Below are 25,726 nucleotides of genomic sequence, written 5' to 3' on the forward strand. Positions count from 1 at the left end.
TACATAAAGTGATGAAATATAAATTGATAAGACATAAATGATCAGATATAAAGTGATGAGATATAAAATAATGAGATATAAAGAGATAAGATACAAAGTGATCAGATATAAAGTGATGAGATATAAATTGATAAGATATAAAGTGACAAGATATTTCAAAGTGATAAGATATAAAGTGATAAAATATAAAGTGATGAGATATAAAGTGATAAGAGATAATGTGATGAGACATAAAGTGATAAAATATAAAGTGATGAGATATAAAGTGATAAGACATAAAGTGATGAGATATAAAGCGATGAGATATAAAGTTATAAAATATAAAGTGATGAGATATAAAGTGATAAGACATAAAGTGATTAGACATAATGTAATAAGACATAAAGTGATAAAATATAAAGTGATGAGATATAAAGTGATAAGACATAAAGTGATGAGATATAAAGCGATGAGATATAAAGTTATAAGATATAAAGTGATGAGATATAAAGTGATAAGACATAAAGTGATTAGACATAATGTGATGAGATATATAGTGATAAAATATAAAGTTATAAGATATAAAGTGATGAGATATAAAGTGATAAAACATAAAGTGATAAAATATAAAGTGATGAGATATAAAGTGACAAAATATAAAGTAATGAGATATAAAGTGACAAGGCATAAAGTGATAAGATATAAAGTTATAAGACATAATGTGATGAGACATGAAGTGATAAGACATAATGTGATAAGATATAAAGTGAGAAGACATAAAGTGACAAGATATAAAGTTATGAGATATAAAGTGATATGGCATAAAGTGATAAGACATAAAGTGATGAGATATAAAGTGAGAAGACATAAAGTGACAAGATATAAAGTTATGAGATATAAAGTGATAAGACATAAAGTGATGAGATATAAAGTGATATGATACAAAGTGATAAGATATAAAGTGATGAGAGATAAAGTGATAAGACATAAAGTGATAAGACATAATGTGATGAGATATAAAGTGATGAGATATAAATTGATCAGACATAAATGATCAGATAAAAAGTGATGAGATATAAAGTGATGAGATATAAAGTGATAAGATATAAAGTGATAAGATATAAAGTGAGAAGACATAAAGTGACAAGATATAAAGTTATGAGATATAAAGTGATAAGGCATAAAGTGATAAGACATAAAGTGATGAGATATAAAGTGAGAAGACATAAAGTGACAAGATATAAAGTTATGAGATATAAAGTGATAAGACATAAAGTGATGAGATATAAAGTGATAAGACATAAAGTGATAAGACATAATGTGATATTACATAAAGTGATGAGATATAAATTGATAAGGCATAAATGATCAGATAAAAAGTGATGAGATATAAAATAATGAGATATAAAGAGATAAGATTCAAAGTGATCAGATATAAAGTGATGAGAGAGAAATTGAAAACATATAAAGTGATAAGACATAATGTGATGAGATATAAAGTGATAAAATATGAAGTGATGAGATATAAAGTTATAAGATATAAAGTGATAAGACATAATGTGATGAGATATAAAGTGATAAAATATGAAGTGATGAGATATAAAGTTATGAGATATAAAGTTATGAGTTATAAAGTGATGAGATATAAAGTGATAAGACATAAAGTGATGACATATAAAGTGATGAGATATAAATTGATAAGACATAAAGTGATCAGATAAAAAGTGATGAGATATAAAGTGATGAGATATAAAATGATAAGATATAAAGTGATAAGATATAAAGTAATGAAATATAAAGTGATATGACATAAAGTGATAATATATGATGTGATGAGATATAAAGTGAGAAAATATAAAGTGATAAGATAAAAAGTGATGAGATATAAATTGATAAGATATAAATTGATAAGATATAAAGTGACAAGATATTTCAAAGTGATAAGATATAAAGTGATAAAATATAAAGTGATGAGATATAAAATGATGAGATATAAAGTGATGAGACATAAAATGATAAAATATAAAGTGATGAAATATAAAGTGATAAGACATAAAGTGATGAGATATAAAGCGATGAGATATAAAGTTATAAGATATAAAGTGATGAGATATAAAGTGATAAGACATAAAGTGATTAGACATAATGTGATGAGATATAAAGTGATAAAATATTAAGTGATAAAATATAAAGTGATGAGATATAAAGTGACAAGATATAAAGTAATGAGATATAAAGTGACAAGGCATAAAGTGATAAGATATAAAGTTATAAGACATAATGTGATGAGACATGAAGTGATAAGACATAATGTGATAAGATATAAAGTGACAAGATATAAAGTGATAAGACATAATGTTATGAGATATGGAGTGATAAGATATTAAGATATGACATATAAAGTGATGAGATATAAAGTGATGAGATATAAATTGATAAGGCATAAAGTGATAAGACATAATGTGATGAGATATAAAGTGATATAATACAAAGTGATAAGATATAAAGTAATGAGATATAAAGTGATAAGACATGAAGAGATAAGAAATAATGTGATAATACATAAAGTGATGGGATATAAAGTGATAAGATATAAAGTGATAAAATATAAAGTAATGAGATATAAAGTGATAAGACATAAAGTGATTAGTCATAATGTGATGAGATATAATGTGATGAGAGAGAAAGTGAAATCATAAAGTGATAAGACATAATGTGATGAGATATAAAGTGATAAAATATGAAGTGATGAGATATAAAGTTATGAGATAGAAAGTGATAAGACATAAAGTAATGAGATATAAAGTGATAAGACATAATGTGATATTACATAAAGTGATGAGATATAAATTGATAAGACATAAATGATCAGATAAAAAGTGATGAGATATAAAATAATGAGATATAAAGAGATAAGATACAAAGTGATCAGATATAAAGTGATGAGGGAGAAATTGAAAACATATAAAGTGATAAGACATAATGTGATGAGATATAAAGTGATAAGATATAAAGTGATAAAATATAAAGTGATGAGATATAAAGTGATAAGATATAAAGTTATGAGACATGAAGTGATAAGGCATAAAGTGATAAGACATAATGTGATGAGATACAAAGTGATAAGATATAAAGTGATAAGATATTAAAATAGCTGACTTTAGGGTACTCGTAGAGATTATTTTGATATAATGGGAATAACTGAAACATTGTTAAATGTAGATGATTTTGAAGTCAGAAATTTCTTTGAAACACATGGTTATGGATTATTTAATAATGATAGATTTGTAAAGAGAGCGGAAGGAGTTGCTGTATGCGTAAAGTGTGAGGTACATCCTGTTGAAGTTGATAATATTAAAGATAATAGCAAGGAGGCTGAATCCATTCAAATTTCTGTTCGTGGATATCAAGGGGAAAAGCTTTTAGTAGAGATTTGTTACAGACTATCAGATAAGACTGATTAACATTATGTTGTGTTCAGTGCCCCTCGTCAGTGGAACTTTCGGTCCTTTAAAACTCGTACTTCTTCGGGGTGGTGTGCCAACAATGTACTCACGCCACCCGTCGCTGGTGGGCTCGATCTACTTTAAAGATGAAAATGGTTTCTTCACTTCATTTGTAGTCTATTTGCTCTTCTTAATATATTTTGGTCGTATCCAGGATAAGCCTGATTCAGCTGAACATTGTTTCCGAATCCCAAGTCTCAAAGCTACTTATGAAACTTTATATTTTAAAGTGATAAGATATAAAGTGATGAGATATAAAGTTACAAGACATAAAGTGATGAGATATGAAGCGTTTAGATATTTTAAAATGATGAGATATGTTAAACTGGTGAGATTTTTTAAAGTGATAAGAAATGTTTTTGTCGTATAATTAATCCTCTTCATCATTTGGGCAAATTGTGAACTTTCAACGTCCTGTATATTTAAAATACTTTGCTCAAAGTAAATTTTTTATCTTATTTTGGTAGATTTAATTTTTTAAATTTCTCCTGTGATTAAAGTGAACAATCTCCTGAGGTAACACATACATTAAATCTTTATTTTTAACTAGGAATGTTTCTACTTGTAAAGATTAATTTGTTTGAAGTATTTTATATAGAATCACGTTTGTTTTTATATAGAATGATTTTTATTTTATGTAAAATGGTGGTTGTTTTTATATAGAATCATGTTTGTGTTTATATAGAATCGTGTTTGTTTTTGTATAGAATCATGTTTATATAAGCTGTTATTGTGATAAGATATAATTATAATGATGATGTATAGAATCATGTTTATATAAGCTGTTATTCATATTCGTCTTGCGCAATTAAATTTGATTTTTTTTTTAATCGGTTGTTTTTGTTCATGTCAAATCTTTCGATAGAACACTCAACCAGAAAGTGTCATTTCTCGGTAACCAGTTTTTCCACACAGATTCCATTTTCTTTGAGTTATGAACTCATCAACTGGATAAATTGATTTAATAGAAACCATGGAAACATGTTCTCACGCAATTCCTTCATCACAACAGTCTCGAGCCACCAAACGATCTTACCTAGGAGTGAAATGCTCAACTCTCGATCGAGAGCTAGTTTTAAATCGCAAAAGCAAAGTTGCAAGCCCTCAGATTTCTCACCGAACCACCAAGAGACGAATTTTGTTTGTCTTCCAGATGGTTCTAAAAAAAATATTAATAAGACACAGAAGTTTGTCTAAATCTGTAACTTGCAGCATGAATTACAAAAACGTGTACTATCACTAACACTAACCTATTCCGCTAGATGGTTTAATGTCTTTCCAGGACTAATACGTAAAAACCTAGAACTAAGATTATGTTCCTTCATTAAATGTCACGTAAATTCTAAGTCTTCATTACTGAGTTTACCGGACACAAACTTAGAATGCGTCTGAACAACGTCAAATAAATGATTATGAAGGTTTTATTCGATTAAACCAATTTCTAAATTCATCAAGTTTCCAACCCGGCTACAGAATGTGTATGACACGCTAGAGTTTACTTAACTAATCTTATTTTACCTCAGATAATTTTCTTTGGATTTCGCCTCGTGAATAAATAATTAGCATAACATAAAAGTAAAAGCGTGTACCTGGTCTGTCGTCACCACCAGGGGAAGAAATGTATGAAAAGTGAATAGTATTAATCGCGTGCAGTTACGAAAACTTGAGGTCGTTAGCTGGACATTAAATACAATATCTACTGTAACTGTACTAGTTCATCCTGGGTCAAGTTTTACAAACGATTTGATTATCTGAAACAATGACGTTTATATGACGTTTGAAAACAACAATCTAAATTTAACACGGATATGTTTTGGAACAGACGTAATTAGAAATCAGTGTTCGTTTCCCGCAGTGACCAAACCACTAAGAGCTTATATTGTGCCGAAACAATTATACAAATTTATTAAAACAAGTCTGACTTATATTATATATACAATACTATCTGTAAGTATGTCATTCATACCAATATATCAATTTACTCAAGTTATTCGTAAAATAAGCGGTACCTTCTTACTACTGTCTTCATTGTTTGTTTGGTATGTTTTTTTTAATTTCGCACAAAGCCATTAGAGTGCTATCTGTGCTAGCCGTCCCTAATTTAGTAGTGTAAAACCAGAAGGAAGGCAGCTAGTCATCACCACCCACCGCCAACTCTTGGGCTACTCTTTTACCAACGAATAGCGGGATTGACCGTTACTATATAATGCCCCCACGGCTGAAAGGGCGAGCATGTTTGGCGCGACGGACATGCAAACCCACGACCTTCAAATTACGAGTCACACCCCTTAACACGCTTGGCCATGTCGGGCGGTTACTACTCATTTTAACGTATCATAAACATTTATATATCTAAGTCAGTACTAACGTACCTTCTTTAAACAATATGTTTAAATGTCAATATGTCAATAGTAACGTACCTTCTTTAAATAATATGGTGAACACTAATGTTAAACATTTATATATCTATGTCAGTATTGTTATACCTTCTTTAAACTACATGGCGAATATTAACGTTAAACATTTATATATCTATGTCAGTATTGTTATACCTTCTTTAAACAATATGGTGAACACTAATGTTAAACATCTATATATCTATGTCAGTATTGTTATACCTTCTTTAAACAATATGGTGAACACTAATGTTAAACATCCATATATTTATGTCAGTACTGACGTACCTTCTTTAAACAATATGGTGAACACTAATGTTAAAGATTTATATATCTATGTCAGTATTGTTATACCTTCTTTAAACAATATGGTGAACACAAATGATAAATATTTATATATCTATGTCAGTATTGTCATACCTTCTTTAAACAATATGGTGAACACTAATGTTAAACATTTATATATCTATGTCATTATTGTTATACCTTCTTTAAACAATATGGTGAACACTAATTTTAAACATTTATATATCTATGTCAGTATTGTTATACCTTCTTTAAACAATATGGTGAACACTAATGTTAAACATCTATATATCTATGTCAGTATTGTTATACCTTCTTTAAACAATATGGTGAACACTAATGTTAAACATCCATATATTTATGTCAGTACTGACGTACCTTCTTTAAACAATATGGTGAACACTAATGTTAAAGATTTATATATCTATGTCAGTATTGTTATATCTTCTTTAAACAATATGGTGAACACAAATGATAAATATTTATATATCTATGTCAGTATTGTCATACCTTCTTTAAACAATATGGTGAACACTAATGTTAAACATTTATATATCTATGTCAGTATTGTTATACCTTCTTTAAACAATATGGTGAATACTAATGTTAAACATTTATATATCTATGTCAGTATTGTTACACCTTCTTTAAACAGGATGGTGAATACTAATGTTAAACATCTATATATCTATGTCAGTATTGTTATACTTTCTTTAAACAATATAATGAACACTAATGCTAGACATTTATATATCTATGTCAGTGTTGTTGTATCTTCTTTAAACAATATGGTGAACACTAATGTTAAACATTTATATATCTGTGTGAGTATTGTTATACCTTCTTTAAACAATATGGTGAACACTAAAGTCAAACATCTATATATCTATGTCAGTATTGTTATACCTTCTTTAAAAAATATGGTGAACACTAATGTTAAACATTTATATATCTATGTCATTATTGTTATACCTTCTTTAAACAATATGGTGAACACTAATTTTAAACATTTATATATCTATGTCAGTATTGTTATACCTTCTTTAAACAATATGGTGAACACTAATGTTAAACATCTATATATTTATGTCAGTATTGTTATACCTTCTTTAAACAATATGGTGAACACTAATGTTAAACATCCATATATTTATGTCAGTACTGACGTACCTTCTTTAAACAATATGGTGAACACTAATGTTAAAGATTTATATATCTATGTCAGTATTGTTATACCTTCTTTAAACAATATGGTGAACACAAATGATAAATATTTATATATCTATGTCAGTATTGTCATACCTTCTTTAAACAATATGGTGAACACTAATGTTAAACATTTATATATCTATGTCAGTATTGTTATACCTTCTTTAAACAATATGATGAATACTAATGTTAAACATTTATATATCTATGTCAGTATTGTTACACCTTCTTTAAACAGGATGGTGAATACTAATGTTAAACATCTATATATCTATGTCAGTATTGTTATACCTTCTTTAAACAATATAATGAACACTAATGCTAGACATTTATATATCTATGTCAGTGTTGTTGTATCTTCTTTAAACAATATGGTGAACACTAATGCTAGACATTTATATATCTATGTCAGTGTTGTTGTATCTTCTTTAAACAATATGGTGAACACTAATGTTAAACATTTATATATCTATGTCAGTATTGTTATACCTTCTTTAAACAATATGGTGAACACTAAAGTCAAACATCTATATATCTATGTCAGTATTGTTATACCTTCTTTAAAAAATATGGTGAACACTAATGTTAAACATTTATATATCTATGCCAGTATTGTTATACCTTCTTTACACAATATGGTGAACACTAATGTTAAACATTTATATATCTATGTCAGTATTGTTATACCTGATTTAAACAATATGGTGAACACTAATGTTAAACATACTTGCAAGTGTATGTAGCTACCACATTTGCTGGTTAGAAAGCGATAAATCATCATAAACACTAACTGTCCATTTTCCCTGTTGATAAACTCTGATAGTTTTGTATAACTTCTGTGTCTTTATTCGATATCATGTTTTTAGTAATAGAAAAATACCAGTATAGTTTATTTTTTAATCATTCAAGAAATTCTGGAGCATTTAAAGAATAAGATTAGAAGTTAGTGTCTCACAGCAGGACAGTCGTGAGTCTTAACTCGGTAATCATGAGTTCGATATTAGTGTCTCACTGCAGGATAGTCGAGAGTCTTAACTCGATAATCATGAGTTCGATATTAGTGTCTCACTGCAGGACAGTCGTGAGTCTTAACTCGATAATCATGAGTTTGAAATTAGTGTCTCACTGCAGGACAGTCGTGAGTCTTAACTCGATAATCATGAGTTCGATATCAGTGTCTCACAGCAGGACAATCGTTAGTCTTAACTCGATAATTATGAGTTCGATATTAGTGTCTCACTGCAGGACAGTTGTGAGTCTTAACTCGATAATCATGAGTTTGAAATTAGTGTCTCACTGCAGGACAGTCGTGAGTCTTAACTCGATAATCATGAGTTCGATATTAGTGTCTCACTGCAGGACAGTCGTGAGTCTTAACTCGGTAATCATGAGTTCGATATTAGTGTCTCACTGCAGGATAGTCGAGAGTCTTAACTCGATAATCATGAGTTCGATATTAGTGTCTCACTGCAGGACAGTCGTGAGTCTTAACTCGATAATCATGAGTTTGAAATTAGTGTCTCACTGCAGGACAGTCGTGAGTCTTAACTCGATAATCATGAGTTCGATATCAGTGTCTCACAGCAGGACAATCGTTAGTCTTAACTCGATAATTATGAGTTCGATATTAGTGTCTCACTGCAGGACAGTTGTGAGTCTTAACTCGATAATCATGAGTTTGAAATTAGTGTCTCACTGCAGGACAGTCGTGAGTCTTAACTCGATAATCATGAGTTCGATATTAGTGTCTCACTGCAGAATAGTCGTGAGTCTTAACTCGATAATCATGAGTTCGATATTAGTGTTTCACTGCAGGACAGTCGTGAGTCTTAACTCGATAATGATGAGTTCGATACACTTCGATAAACATAAAATGTAACACCATGCGTTTTTGTTTTTTTTCGAAAGGGACATTTCTAGTTATTTTTAGCTTGGTTTGTAGGGTCTAAGTAATGGAATTAGATTGGTTTACAGAGTCTTAGATAGGTAATTAAGTTAGTTTACGTAATCTTAATTAGATAATTAAGTTAGTTTACAGAGTCTTAGATAGATAATTAGTTTATATGCTAAAACGGCTCGTTTGGGCTGAGAAAACACTTTTACATAGAAGAGCGAACAACGTTTCGACCTTCTTCGGTCGTGAACCTGACGATGACCGAAGAAGGTCGAAACGTTGTTCGCTCTTCTATGTAAAAGTGTTTTCTCAGCCCAAACGAGCCGTTTTTGCATATAAATTTCTCAACAAGTGGGTTTCTCGTCACACAGATAATTAGTTTGCTTTTAGTATACTAAGACATCATGCGTTAAATAGAGGCAAACGTTGTCTTAAGCCTCAAATTGACAACTGGTTTACGCAATGTTTATTCGTGGTAATATCCTATTACAACAATTTATGTAAAACTCGGTAATGCACTCTTACATAATATCAATAAATTCTTATGTATAACACCCAGTATTTAGTAGTGATTGTTTATACAACACTCAGGGTTTAGTAGTGATTGTTTATACAACACCCAGGGTTTAGTAGTGATTTTTTATACAACACCCAGGGTTAAGTAGTGATTGTTTATACAAAACACAAGGTTTAGTAGTGATTGTTTATACAACACCCAGGGTTTAATAGTGATTGTTTATACAACAAACAAGGTTTGGTAGTGATTGTTTATACAACACCCAAGGGTTTAGTAGTGATTGTTTATACAACACCCAGGGTTTAGTAGTGATTGTCTATACAACACCCAAGGGTTTAGTAGTGATTGTTTGTACAACACCCACGGTTTAGTAGTGATTGTTTATACAACACCTAGGGTAGTGATTGTTTATAGAACACCCAGGGATTTGTAGTGATTGTTTATACAACACACAAGGTTTAGTAGTGATTGTTTATACAACACCCAAGGGTTTAGTAGTGATTGTTTGTACAACACCCACAGTTTAGTAGTGATTATTTATACAACACCCATGGTTTAGTAGTGATTGTTTGTACAACACACAAGGTTTAGTAGTGATTGTTTATACAAAACACAAGGTTTAGTAGTGATTGTTTATACAACAATAAGGGTTTAGTAGTGATTGTTAATACAACAATAAGGGTTTAGTAGTGATTGTTATTACAACAGCCAAGGGTTTTGTAGTGATTGTTTGTACAACACCCACGGTTTAGTAGTGATTGTTTATACAACACCGATGATTTAGTAGTGATTGTTTATACAACACCCATGGTTTAGTAGTGATTGTTTATACAACACCCAGGGTTTAGTAGTGATTGTTTATACAACACCCAGGGTTTAGTAGTGATTGTTTATACAACACCCAAAGGTTTAGTAGTGATTGTTAGTACAATACCCACGGTTTAGTAGTGATTGTTTATACAACACCCATGGTCTAGTAGTGATTGTTTATACAACACTAAAGTGTTTACTAGTGATTGTTTATACAACACCGAGAGTTTAGTAGTGATTGTTTATACATACAACACCAAGGGTTTAGTAGTGATTGTTTATACAACAGGGTTTAGTAGTGAACACCCAGGGTTTAGTAGTGATTGTTTATACAACACCCATGGTTTAGTAGTGATTGTTTGTACAACACACAAGGTTTAGTAGTGATTGTTTATACAAACAAAAGGTTTAGTAGTGATTGTTTATACAACAATAAGGGTTTAGTAGTGATTGTTAATACAAAAATAAGGGTTTAGTAGTGATTGTTATTACAACACCCAAGGGTTTAGTAGTGATTGTTTGTACAACACCCACGGTTTAGTAGTGATTGTTTATACAACACCCATGGTTTAGTAGTGATTGTTTATACAACACACAAGGTTTAGTAGTGATTGTTTATACAACACCCTGGGTTTAGTAGTGATTGTTTATATAACACCCATGGTTTAGTAGTGATTGTTTATACTAAACACAAGGTTTAGTTGTGATTGTTTATACAGGGTTTAGTAGTGATTGTTTATAACACCAGGGTTTAGTAGTGATTGTTTATACAACACCCAGGGTTTAGTAGTGATTGTTTATACAACACCCAAGGTTTAGTAGTGATTGTTTATACAACACCCAGGGTTTAGTAGTGATTGTTTATACAACACCCATGGTTTAGTAGTGATTGTTTATACAACACTAAAGTGTTTACTAGTGATTGTTATACAACACCCAAGGGTTTAGTAGTGATTGTTATTACAACAAAGGGTTTTGTAGTGATTGTTTATACCAAGGGTTTTGTAGTGATTATTTATACAACACCCATGGTTTAGTAGTGATTGTTTGTACAACACACAAGGTTTAGTAGTGATTGTTTATACAAAACACAAGGTTTAGTAGTGATTGTTTATACAACAATAAGGGTTTAGTAGTGATTGTTAATACAAAAATAAGGGTTTAGTAGTGATTGTTTATACAACACCAAGGGTTTAGTAGTGATTGTTTATACAACACCCATGGTTTAGTAGTGATTGTTTATACAACACACAAGGTTTAGTAGTGATTGTTTATACAACACCCAGGGTTTAGTAGTGATTGTTTATACAACACCCAGGGTTTAGTAGTGATTGTTTATACAACACCCATGGTTTAGTAGTGATTGTTTATACAAAACACAAGGTTTAGTTGTGATTGTTTATACAACACCCAGGGTTTAGTAGTGATTGTCTATACAACACCCAAAGGTTTAGTAGTGATTGTTAGTACACCCAGGGTTTAGTAGTGATTGTTAGTACAATACCCACGGTTTAGTAGTGATTGTTTATACAACACCCATGGTCCAGTAGTGATTGTTTATACAACAGGGTTTAGTAGTGATTGTTTATACAAGGTGTTTAGTAGTGATTGTTTATACAACACCGAGTGTTTAGTAGTGATTGTTTATACAACACTTAGTAGTGATTGTTTATACAACACCCAGGGTTTTGTAGTGATTGTCTATACAACACCCAAGGGTTTAGTAGTGATTGTTTGTACAACAGTCACGGTTTAGTAGTGATTGTTTATACAACAGTCACGGTTTATTAGTGATTGTTTATACAGCACTAAAGGGTTTAGTAGTGATTGTTTATACAACACAGTGGGTTTAGTAGTGATTGTTTATACAACACCCAGGGTTTAGTAGTGTTTGTTTATACAACACCGAGTGTTTAGTAGTGATTGTTTATACAACACCCAAGGGTTTCGTAGTGATTGTTTGTACAACACCCAAAGTTTAGTAGTGATTATTTATACAACACCCATGGTTTAGTAGTGATTGTTTGTACAACACACAAGGTTTAGTAGTGATTGTTTATACAACACACAAGGTTTAGTAGTGATTGTTTATACAACACAAGGGTTTAGTAGTGATTGTTTATACAACACCCAAGGGTTTAGTAGTGATTGTTAATACAACAATAAGGGTTTATTAGTGATTGTTATTACAACAGCCAAGGGTTTTGTAGTGATTGTTTGTACAACACCCACGGTTTAGTAGTGATTGTTTATACAACACCGATGATTTAGTAGTGATTGTTTATTCAAAACACAAGGTTTAGTAGTGATTGTTTATACAACACCCAGGGTTTAGTAGTGATTGTTTATATAACACCCAGGGTTTAGTAGTGATTGTTTATATAACACCCATGGTTTAGAAGTGATTGTTTATACTAAACACAAGGTTTAGTTGTGATTGTTTATACAACACCCAAAGGTTTAGTAGTGATTGTTAGTACAATACCCACGGTTTAGTAGTGATTGTTTATACAACACCCATGGTCTAGTAGTGATTGTTTATACAACACTAAAGTGTTTACTAGTGATTGTTTATACAACACCGAGTGTTTAGTAGTGATTGTTTATACAACACCTAGGGTAGTGATTGTTTATACAACATCCAGGGTTTTGTAGTGATTGTCTATACAACACCCAAGGGTTTAGTAGTGATTGTTTGTACAACACTCACGGTTTAGTAGTGATTGTTTATACAACACTAAAGGGTTTAGTAGTGATTGTTTATACAACACAGTGGGTTTAGTAGTGATTGTTTGTACAACACACAAGGTTTAGTAGTAATTGTTTATACAAAACACAAGGTTTAGTAGTGATTGTTTATACAACACCCAGGGTTTAGTAGTGATTGTTTATACAACACAGGGTTTAGTAGTGATTGTTTATACAACACCCAAGGGTTTAGTAATTGTGTTTACTAGTGATTGTTTATACAACACCGAGTGTTTAGTAGTGATTGTTTATACAACACCCAGGGTTTTGTAGTGATTGTCTATACAACACCCAAGGGTTTAGTAGTGATTGTTTGTACAACACCCACAGTTTAGTAGTGATTATTTATACAACACCCATGGTTTAGTAGTGATTGTTTGTACAACAACCAGGGTTTAGTAGTCATTGTATATATAACACCAAGGGTTAAGTAGTGATTGTTATTACAACACACAAGTGTTTAGTTGTGATTGTTTATACAACACCTAGGGTAGTGATTGTTTATACAACACCCAGGGATTTGTAGTGATTGTTTATACAACACACAAGGTGTAGTAGTGCTTGTTTATACAACACACAAGGTTTTGTAGTGACTGTATATACAACACCCAAGGGTTTAGTAGTGATTGTTTATACAACACCCAGTGTTTAGTAGTGATTGTTTATACAACACCCAGGGTTTAGTAGTGATTGTTTATATAACACCCAGGGTTTAGTAATGATTGTTTATACAAAACCCAGGGTTTAGTAGTGACTGTTTGTACAAAACAAAATGTTTAGATGTGATTGTTTATACAACACCCAGGGTTTAGTAGTGATTGTTTATACAACACCCAGTGTTTAGTAGTGATTGTTTATACAACACCCAGGGTTTTGTAGTGACTGTATACACAACACCCAAGGGTTTAGTAGTGATTGTTTGTACAACAAACATGGTTTAGTAGTGATTGTTTATATAACACCCAGGGTTTAGTAGTGATTGTTTATATAACACCCATGGTTTAGTAGTGATTGTTTTAGTATTGTTTATACTGAACAGAAGGTATAGTTGTGATTGTTTATACAACACCCAGGGTTTAGTAGTGATTGTCTATACAACACCCAAAGGTTTAGTAGTGATTGTTAGTACAATACCCACGGTTTAGTAGTGATTGTTTATACAACACCCATGGTCTAGTAGTGATTGTTTATACAACACTAAAGGGTTTAGTAGTGATTGTTTATACAACACACAGGGTTTAGTAGTGATTGTTTATAGGGTTTTTAGTAGTTTAGTAGTGATTGTTTATACAACACACAGGGTTTAGTAGTGATTGTTTATACAACACCCAGGGTTTAGTAGTGATTGTTTATACAACACCCAGGGTTTAGTAGTGATTGTTTATACAACACCCAGGGTTTAGTAGTGATTGTTTATACAACACCCAGGGTTTAGTAGTGATTGTTTATACAACACCCAGGGTTTAGTAGTGATTGTTTATACAACACCCAGGGTTTAGTAGTGATTGTTTATATAACACCCATGGTTTAGTAGTGATTGTTTATACTAAACACAAGGTTTAGTAGTGATTGTTTATACAACACCGAGGTTTAGTAGTGATTGTTTATACAACACCCAGGGTTTAGTAGTGATTGTTTATACAACACCCAAGGGTTTAGTAGTGATTGTTTGTACAACACCCACGGTTTAGTAGTGATTGTTTATACAACACCCATGGTTTAGTAGTGATTGTTTATACAACACTAAAGTGTTTACTAGTGATTGTTTATACAACACCGATAGTTTAGTAGTGATTGTTCATACAACACCCAAGGGTTTAGTAGTGATTGTTTGTACAACACCCACGGTTTAGTAGTGATTGTTTATACAACACCCAAGGGTTTAGTAGTCATTGTTTATACAAATCCCAGAGTTTAGTATTGATTGTTTATACAACACTCAGGGTTTACTAGTGATTGTTTATACAACACACAATGTTTAGTAGTGATTGTTTATACAACACACAAGGTTTAGTAGTGATTGTTTATACAACACCCAAGGTTTAGTAGTGATTGTTTATACAACACCAAGGGTTTAGTAGTGATTGTTTATACAACACCCATGGTTTAGTAGTGATTGTTTATACAACACCCAGGGTTTAGTAGTGATTGTTTATACAACACCCAGTGTTTATTAGTGATTGTTTATACAACACCCAATGTTTAGTAGTGATTGTTTATACAACACCCAGGGTTTAGTAGTGATTGTTTATACAACAAACAGTGTTTATTAGTGATTGTTTATACAACACACAATGTTTAGTAGTGATTGTTTATACAACATCCAGGGTTTAATAGTGATTATTTATACAACACTCAATGGTTTAGTAGTGATTGTTTATACAACACCCAGGGTTTAGTAGTGATTGTTTATACAACAATAGGGTTTAGTAGTGATTGTCTATATAACACACAAGGTTTGGTAATGATTGTATATACAACCCCAAGGGTTTAGTAGTGATTGTTATTACAACACCCAAGGGTTTAGTAGTGATTGTTTGTACAACACCCACGGTTTAGTAGTGATTGTTTATACAACACCCATGGTTTAATAGTGATTGTTTATACAACACCCAGGGTTTAGTAGTGAAGTGTTTATACGACACCCAGTGTTTATTAGTGATTGTTTATACAACACCTAATGTTTAGTAGGATTGTTTATACAACACCCAGGGTTTAGTAGTGATTGTTTATACAACACACAGTGTTTATTAGTGATTGTTTATACAACACACAATGTTTAGTAGTGATTGTTTATACAACATCCAGGGTTTATTAGTGATTATTTATACAACACTCAATGGTTTAGTAGTGATTGTTTATACAACACCCAGGGTTTAGTAGTGATTGTTTATACAACACTTAGGGTTTAGTAGTGATTGTTTATACAACACACAAGGTTTAGTAGTGATTGTATATACAACCCCAAGGGTTTAGTAGTGATTGTTATTACAACACCCAAGGGTTTAGTAGTGATTGTTTGTACAACACCCACGGTTTAGTAGTGATTGTTTATACAACATCCAGGTTTTAGTAGTGATTGTTTATACTACACACATGTTTTAGTTGTGATTGTTTATAGAACACCTAGTGTTTAGTAGTGCTTGTTTATACAACACTCATGGTTTAGTAGTGATTGTTTATACAACACCCAGGGTTTAGTAGTGATTGCTTTTACAACACCCAAGGGTTTAGTAGTGATTGTTTATACAACACCCAGGGTTTAGTGTTGATTGTTTATACAACACTCAGGGTTTAGTTGTGATTGTTTATACAACACCCAAGGTTTAGTAAAGAATGGTTGTACAACATCCATGGTTCAGTAGTGACTGGTTGTACAACACCTAGGGTTTAGTTGTGATTGTTTATACAACACCCAGGATTTAGTAGTAATTGTTTATATAACACCCATGTTTTAGTAGTGATTGTTTATACAACACCCATGGTTTAGTTGTGATTGTTTATAGAACACCTCGTGTTTAGTAGTGCTTGTTTATACAACACTCAGGGTTTAGTTGTGATTGTTTATACAACACCCAGGGTTTGGTAGTGATTGCTTTTACAACACCCAAGGGTTTAGTAATGATTGTTTATACAACATCCAGAGTTTAGTAGTGATTGTTTATACAACACCCAGAGTTTAGTATTGATTGTTTATACAACACCCAAGGTTCAGTAGTGATTGTTTATACAACACACAATGTTTAGTAGTGATTGTTTATACAACAGGGTTTAATAGTGATTGTTTATACAACACACAAGTGTTTAGTAGTGATTGTTTATACAACACACAAGTGTTTAGTAGTGATTGTTTATACAACACACAGGGTTTAGTAGTGATTGTTTATACAACACCCAGGGTTTAGTAGTGATTGTTTATACAACACCCACGGTTTAGTAGTGATTGTTTATACAACACCGAGGGTTTAGTAGTGATTGTTTATACAACACCCAAGGGTTTAGTAGTGATTGTTTGTACAACACCCACGGTTTAGTAGTGATTGTTTATACAACACCCATGGTTTAGTAGTGATTGTTTATACAACACTAAATGGTTTAGTAGTGATTGTTTATACAACACTAAAGGGTTTAGTAGTGATTGTTTATACAACACCCATGGTTTAGTAGTGATTGTTTATACAACACCCATGGTTTAGTAGTGATTGTTTATACAACACCCAGGGTTTAGTAGTGACAACAAGGGTTTAGTAGTGATTGTTTGTACAACTCCCAGGGTTTAGTAGTGATTGTTTATACAACACCCAGGGTTTACTAGTGATTGTTTATACAACACACAAAGCTTAGTAGTGATTGTTTATTTAACACCCAGGGTTTAGTAGTGATTGTTTATACAACACCCAGGGTTTAGTAGTGATTGTTTGTACAAGACCCACGGTTTAATAGTGATTGTTTATGCAACACCGAGGGTTTAGTAGTGATTGTTTGTACAACACCCAAGTGTTTAGTAGTGATTGTTTATACAACAGGGTTTAATAGTGATTGTTTATACAACACACAAGTGTTTAGTATTGATTGTTTATAAAACACACAAGTGTTTAGTATTGATTGTTTATACAACACCCATGGTTTAGTGGTGATTGTTTATAGAACACCTCGTGTTTAGTAGTGCTTGTTTATACAAAACTCAGGGTTTAGTTGTGATTGTTTATACAACACCCAGGGTTTGGTAGTGATTGTTTATACAACACTAAATGGTTTAGTAGTGATTGTTTATACAACACCTAGGGGTAGTTATTGTTTATAGAACATCCAGGGTTTTGTAGTGATTGTTTGTACAACACCCACGGTTTAGTAGTGATTGTTTATACAACACCCAGGGTTTGGTAGTGATTGTTTTTACAACACCCAAGGGTTTAGTAATGATTGTTTATACAACATCCAGGGTTTAGTAGTGATTGTTTATACAACACCCAGAGTTTAGTATTGATTGTTTATACAACACCCAAGGTTCAGTAGTGATTGTTTATACAACACACAATGTTTAGTAGTGATTGTTTATACAACAGGGTTTAGTAGTGATTGTTTATACAACACCCAAGTGTTTAGTATTGATTGTTTATAAAACACACAAGTGTTTAGTATTGATTGTTTATACAACACACAAGGTTTAGTAGTGATTGTTTATACAACACCCAGGGTTTAGTAGTGATTGTTTATACAACACCAACAGGGTTTAGTAGTGATTGTTTATACAACACCCAGGGTTTAGTAGTGATTGTTTATACAACACCCAAGGGTTTAGTAGTGATTGTTTATACAACACCCATGGTTTAGTAGTGATTGTTTATACAACACCCATGGTTTAGTAGTGATTGTTTATACAACACTAAATGGTTTAGTAGTGATTGTTTATACAACACTAAAGGGTTTAGTAGTGATTGTTTATACAACACCCATGGTTTAGTAGTGATTGTTTATACAACACCCAAGGGTTTAGTAGTGATTGTTTATACAACACCCAGAGTTTAGTAGTGATTGTTTATACAACACCCAGGGTTTAGTAGTGATTGTTTATACAACACCCAAGGGTTTAGTAGTGATTGTTTATACAACATACAACACCAGGGTTTAGTAGTGATTGTTTATACAACACCCAAGGTTTAGTAGTGATTGTTTATACAACACCCAAGGTTCAGTAGTGATTGTTTATACAACACACAATGTTTAGTAGTGATTGTTTATACAACAGGGTTTAATAGTGATTGTTTATACAACACACAAGTGTTTAGTAGTGATTGTTTATACAACACACAAGGTTTAGTAGTGATTGTTTATACAACACCCAGGGTTTAGTAGTGATTGTTTATACAACACCCACGGTTTAGTAGTGATTGTTTATACAACACCCAGGGTTTAGTAGTGATTGTTTTTACAACACCCAAGGGTTTAGTAGTGATTGTTTATACAACACCCACGGTTTAGTAGTGATTGTTTATACAACACCCATGGTTTAGTAGTGATTGTTTATACAACACTAAATGGTTTAGTAGTGATTGTTTATACAACACCTAGGGTAGTTATTGTTTATAGAACACCCAGGGTTTTGTAGTGATTGTTTGTACAACACCCAAGGGTTTAGTAGTGATTGTTTGTACAACACCCACGGTTTAGTAGTGATTGTTTATACAACACCCATGGTTTAGTAGTGATTGTTTATACAACACTAAATGGTTTAGTAGTGATTGTTTATACAACACCCATGGTTTAGTAGTGATTGTTTATACAACACCCAAGGGTTTAGTAGTGATTGTTTATACAAACCCAGGGTTTAGTAGTGATTGTTTATACAACACTCAGGGTTTAGTAGTGATTGTTTATACAACACACAATGTTTAGTAGTGATTGTTTATACAACACACAAGGCTTAGTAGTGATTGTTTATTTAACACCCAAGGTTTAGTAGTGATTGTTTATACAACACCCAGGGTTTAGTAGTGATTGTTTATACAACACCCAGGGTTTAGTAGTGATTGTTTATACAACACCCATGGTTTAGTAGTGATTGTTTATACAACACCCAGGGTTTAGTAGTGATTGTTTATACAACACCCAGGGTTTAGTAGTGATTGTTTATACAACACCCAAGGGTTTAGTAGTGATTGTTTATACAACACACAAGGGTTTAGTAGTGATTGTTTATACAACACCAAGGGTTTAGTAGTGATTGTTTATACAACACCCAGGGTTTAGTAGTGATTGTTTATACAACACCCAGGGTTTAGTAGTGATTGTTTATACAACACCCATGGTTTAGTAGTGATTGTTTATACAACACCCAGTGGTTTAGTAGTGATTGTTTATACAACACCAATGGTTTAGTAGTGATTGTTTATACAACACCCAGGGTTTGGTAGTGATTGTTTTTACAACACCCAAGGGTTTAGTAGTGATTGTTTATACAACACCCAGGGTTTAGTAGTGATTGTTTATACAACACCCAGGGTTTAGTAGTGATTGTTTATACAACACCCAGGGTTTAGTAGTGATTGTTTATACAACACCCAGGGTTTAGTAGTGATTGTTTATACAACACCCAGGGTTTAGTAGTGATTGTTTATACAACACCCATGGTTTAGTAGTGATTGTTTATACAACACAGGGGTTTAGTAGTGATTGTTTATACAACACAAGGTTTAGTAGTGATTGGTTTAGTAGTGATTGTTTATACAACACCAAGGGTTTAGTAGTGATTGTTTATACAACACCCAGGGTTTAGTAGTGATTGTTTATACAACACCCAGGGTTTAGTAGTGATTGTTTATACAACACCTCAGGGTTTAGTAGTGATTGTTTATACAACACCCAAGGTTTAGTAGTGATTGTTTATACAACACCCATGGTTTAGTAGTGATTGTTTATACAACACCCAGGGTTTAGTAGTGATTGTTTATACAACACCCAGGGTTTAGTAGTGATTGTTTATACAACACCCATGGTTTAGTAGTGATTGTTTATACAACACCCATGGTTTAGTTGTGATTGTTTATAGAACACCTCGTGTTTAGTAGTGCTTGTTTATACAACACTCAGGGTTTAGTTGTGATTGTTTATACAACACCCAGGGTTTGGTAGTGATTGCTTTTACAACACCCAAGGGTTTAGTAATGATTGTTTATACAACATCCAGAGTTTAGTAGTGATTGTTTATACAACACCCAGAGTTTAGTATTGATTGTTTATACAACACCCAGGGTTTGGTAGTGATTGCTTTTACAACACCCAAGGGTTTAGTAATGATTGTTTATACAACACCAGGGTTTAGTAGTGATTGTTTATACAACACCCAGAGTTTAGTATTGATTGTTTATACAACACCAAGGGTTTAGTAGTGATTGTTTATACAACACACAAGTGATTGTTTAGTAGTGATTGTTTATACAACACCCAGGGTTTAGTAGTGATTGTTTATACAACACCCAGGGTTTAGTAGTGATTGTTTATACAACACCCAGGGTTTAGTAGTGATTGTTTGTACAACACCCAAGGGTTTAGTAGTGATTGTTTGTACAACACTAAATGGTTTAGTAGTGATTGTTTATACAACACCTAGGGTAGTTATTGTTTATAGAACACCCAGGGTTTAGTAGTGATTGTTTATACAACACCCAAGGGTTTAGTAGTGATTGTTTGTACAACACCCACGGTTTAGTAGTGATTGTTTATACAACACCCATGGTTTAGTAGTGATTGTTTATACAACACTAAATGGTTTAGTAGTGATTGTTTATACAACACCCATGGTTTAGTAGTGATTGTTTATACAACACCCAAGGGTTTAGTAGTGATTGTTTATACAACACCCAAGGTTTAGTAGTGATTGTTTATACAACACTCAGGGTTTAGTAGTGATTGTTTATACAACACACAATGTTTAGTAGTGATTGTTTATACAACACACAAGGTTTAGTAGTGATTGTTTATACAACACCCAGGGTTTTGTAGTGACTGTTTATACAACACCAAGGGTTTAGTAGTGATTGTTTATACAACACCCAGTGGTTTAGTAGTGATTGTTTATACAACACCCAGGGTTTAGTAGTGATTGTTTATACAACACCCATGGTTTAGTAGTGATTGTTTATACAACACCCAATACAACACCCAGGGTTTAGTAGTGATTGTTTATACAACACCCAGAGTTTAGTAGTGATTGTTTATACAACACCCAGGGTTTAGTAGTGATTGTTTATACAACACACAAGGTTTAGTAGTGATTGTTTATACAACACCCAGGGTTTAGTAGTGATTGTTTATACAACACCCATGGTTTAGTAGTGATTGTTTATACAACACCCAAGGTTTAGTAGTGATTGTTTATACAACAACAGGGTTTAGTAGTGATTGTTTATACAACACCAAGGGTTTAGTAGTGATTGTTTATACAACACCCACAGTAGTGATTGTTTAGTAGTGATTGTTTATACAACACCCAATGGTTTAGTAGTGATTGTTTATACAACACCCAGGGTTTAGTAGTGATTGTTTATACAACAAGGGTTTAGTAGTGATTGTTTATACAACACCCAGGGTTTAGTAGTGATTGTTTATACAACACCCAGGGTTTAGTAGTGATTGTTTATACAACACCCAGGGTTTAGTAGTGATTGTTTATACAACACCCATGGTTTAGTAGTGATTGTTTATATTGTTTATACAACACAAGGTTTAGTAGTGATTGTTTATACAACACCCAGGGTTTAGTAGTGATTGTTTATACAACACCCAGGGTTTAGTAGTGATTGTTTATACAACACCCACGGTTTAGTAGTGATTGTTTATACAACACAGGGTTTAGTAGTGATTGTTTATACAACCATGGTTTAGTAGTGATTGTTTATACAACACTAAATGGTTTAGTAGTGATTGTTTATACAACACAGGGTTTAGTAGTGATTGTTTATACAACACCCAGGGTTTAGTAGTGATTGTTTATACAACACCCAAGGGTTTAGTAGTGATTGTTTGTACAACACCCAGGGTTTAGTAGTGATTATTTATACAACACCCATGGTTTAGTAGTGATTGTTTGTACAACACACAAGGCTTAGTAGTGATTGTTTATACAAAACACAAGGTTTAGTAGTGATTGTTTATACAACAATAAGGGTTTATTAGTGATTGTTAATACAACAACAAGGTTTAGTAGATTGTTTATACAACCCAAGGTTTAGTAGTGATTGTTTATACAACACCCAGGATTGTTTAGTAGTGATTGTTTATACAACACCCAGGGTTTAGTAGTGATTGTTTATACAACACCCAGGGTTTAGTAGTGATTGTCTATACAACACCCAAGGGTTTAGTAGTGATTGTTTGTATAACACTCACGGTTTAGTAGTGATTGGTTATACAACACTAAAGGGTTTAGTAGTGATTGTTTATACAACACAGCGGGTTTAGTAGTGATTGTTTGTACAACACACAAGGTTTAATAGTAATTGTTTATACAAAACACAATGTTTAGTAGTGATTGTTTATACAACACCCAGGGTTTAGTAGTGATTGTTTATACAACACTAAAGTGTTTACTAGTGATTGTTTTTACAACACCGAGTGTTTAGTAGTGATTGTTTATACAACACCCAGGGTTTTGTAGTGATTGTTTATACAACACCCAGGGTTTAGTAGTGATTGTTTATACAACACCCAGGGTTTAGTAGTGATTGTTTATACAACACCCATGGTTTAGTAGTGATTGTTTATACAACACCCATGGTTTAGTAGTAATTGTTTATACAACACTAAATGGTTTAGTAGTGATTGTTTATACAACACCTAGGGTAGTTATTGTTTATAGAACACCCAGGGTTTTGTAGTGATTGTTTGTACAACACCCAAGGGTTTAGTACTGATTGTTTGTACAACACTAACGGTTTAGTAGTGATTGTTTATACAACACCCATGGTTTAGTAGTGATTGTTTATACAACACTAAATGGTTTAGTAGTGATTGTTTATACAACACCCATGGTTTAGTAGTGATTGTTTATACAACACCCAAGGGTTTAGTAGTCATTGTTTATACAAATCCCAGAGTTTAGTATTGATTGTTTATACAACACTCAGGGTTTACTAGTGATTGTTTATACAACACACAATGTTTAGTAGTGATTGTTTATACAACACACAAGGCTTAGTAGTGATTGTTTATTTAACACCCAAGGTTTAGTAGTGATTGTATATACAACACCAAGGGTTTAGATGTGATTGTTTATACAACACCCATGGTTTAATAGTGATTGTTTATACAACACCCAGGGTTTAGTAGTGATTGTTTATACGACACCCAGTGTTTATTAGTGATTGTTTATACAACACCTAATGTTTAGTAGGATTGTTTATACAACACCCAGGGTTTAGTAGTGATTGTTTATACAACAACACAGTGTTTATTAGTGATTGTTTATACAACACACAATGTTTAGTAGTGATTGTTTATACAACATCCAGGGTTTAATAGTGATTATTTATACAACACTCAATGGTTTAGTAGTGATTGTTTATACAACACCCAGGGTTTAGTAGTGATTGTTTATACAACACTTAGGGTTTAGTAGTGATTGTTTATATAACACACAAGGTTTAGTAATGATTGTATATACAACCCCAAGGGTTTAGTAGTGATTGTTATTACAACACCCAAGGGTTTAGTAGTGATTGTTTGTACAACACCCACGGTTTAGTAGTGATTGTTTATACAACACCCATGGTTTAATAGTGATTGTTTATACAACACCCAGGGTTTAGTAGTGAAGTGTTTATACGACACCCAGTGTTTATTAGTGATTGTTTATACAACACCTAATGTTTAGTAGGATTGTTTATACAACACCCAGGGTTTAGTAGTGATTGTTTATACAACACACAGGGTTTAGTAGTGATTGTTTATACAACACACAAGGGTTTAGTAGTGATTGTTTATACAACATCCAGGGTTTAATAGTGATTATTTATACAACACTCAATGGTTTAGTAGTGATTGTTTATACAACACCCAGGGTTTAGTAGTGATTGTTTATACAACACCCAGGGTTTAGTAGTGATTGATTTTTACAACACACAAGGTTTAGTAATGATTGTTTATACAACCCCAAGGGTTTAGTAGTGATTGTTTTTACAACACCCAAGGGTTTAGTAGTGATTGTTTATACAACACCCACGGTTTAGTAGTGATTGTTTATACAACATCCAGGTTTTAGTAGTGATTGTTTATACAACACACATGGTTTAGTAGTGATTGTTTATACAACACCTAGTGTTTAGTAGTGCTTGTTTATACAACACTCATGGTTTAGTAGTGATTGTTTATACAACACTTATGGGTTTAGTAGTGATTGTTTATACAACACCCAGGGTTTGGTAGTGATTGCTTTTACAACACCCAAGGGTTTAGTAGTGATTGTTTATACAACACCCAGGGTTTAGTGTTGATTGTTTATACAACACTCAGGGTTTAGTTGTGATTGTTTATACAACACCCAAGGTTTAGTAAAGACTGGTTGTACAACATCCATGGTTCAGTAGTGACTGGTTGTACAACACCTAGGGTTTAGTTGTGATTGTTTATACAACACCCAGGATTTAGTAGTAATTGTTTATATAACACCCATGTTTTAGTAGTGATTGTTTATACAACACCCATGGTTTAGTTGTGATTGTTTATAGAACACCTCGTGTTTAGTAGTGCTTGTTTATACAACACTCAGGGTTTAGTTGTGATTGTTTATACAACACCCAGGGTTTGGTAGTGATTGCTTTTACAACACCCAAGGGTTTAGTAATGATTGTTTATACAACATCCA

The sequence above is a fragment of the Tachypleus tridentatus genome, chromosome 1 (genome assembly GCF_004210375.1).
Source record: "Tachypleus tridentatus isolate NWPU-2018 chromosome 1, ASM421037v1, whole genome shotgun sequence".
In the NCBI taxonomy this organism is placed as follows: domain Eukaryota; kingdom Metazoa; phylum Arthropoda; class Merostomata; order Xiphosura; family Limulidae; genus Tachypleus; species Tachypleus tridentatus.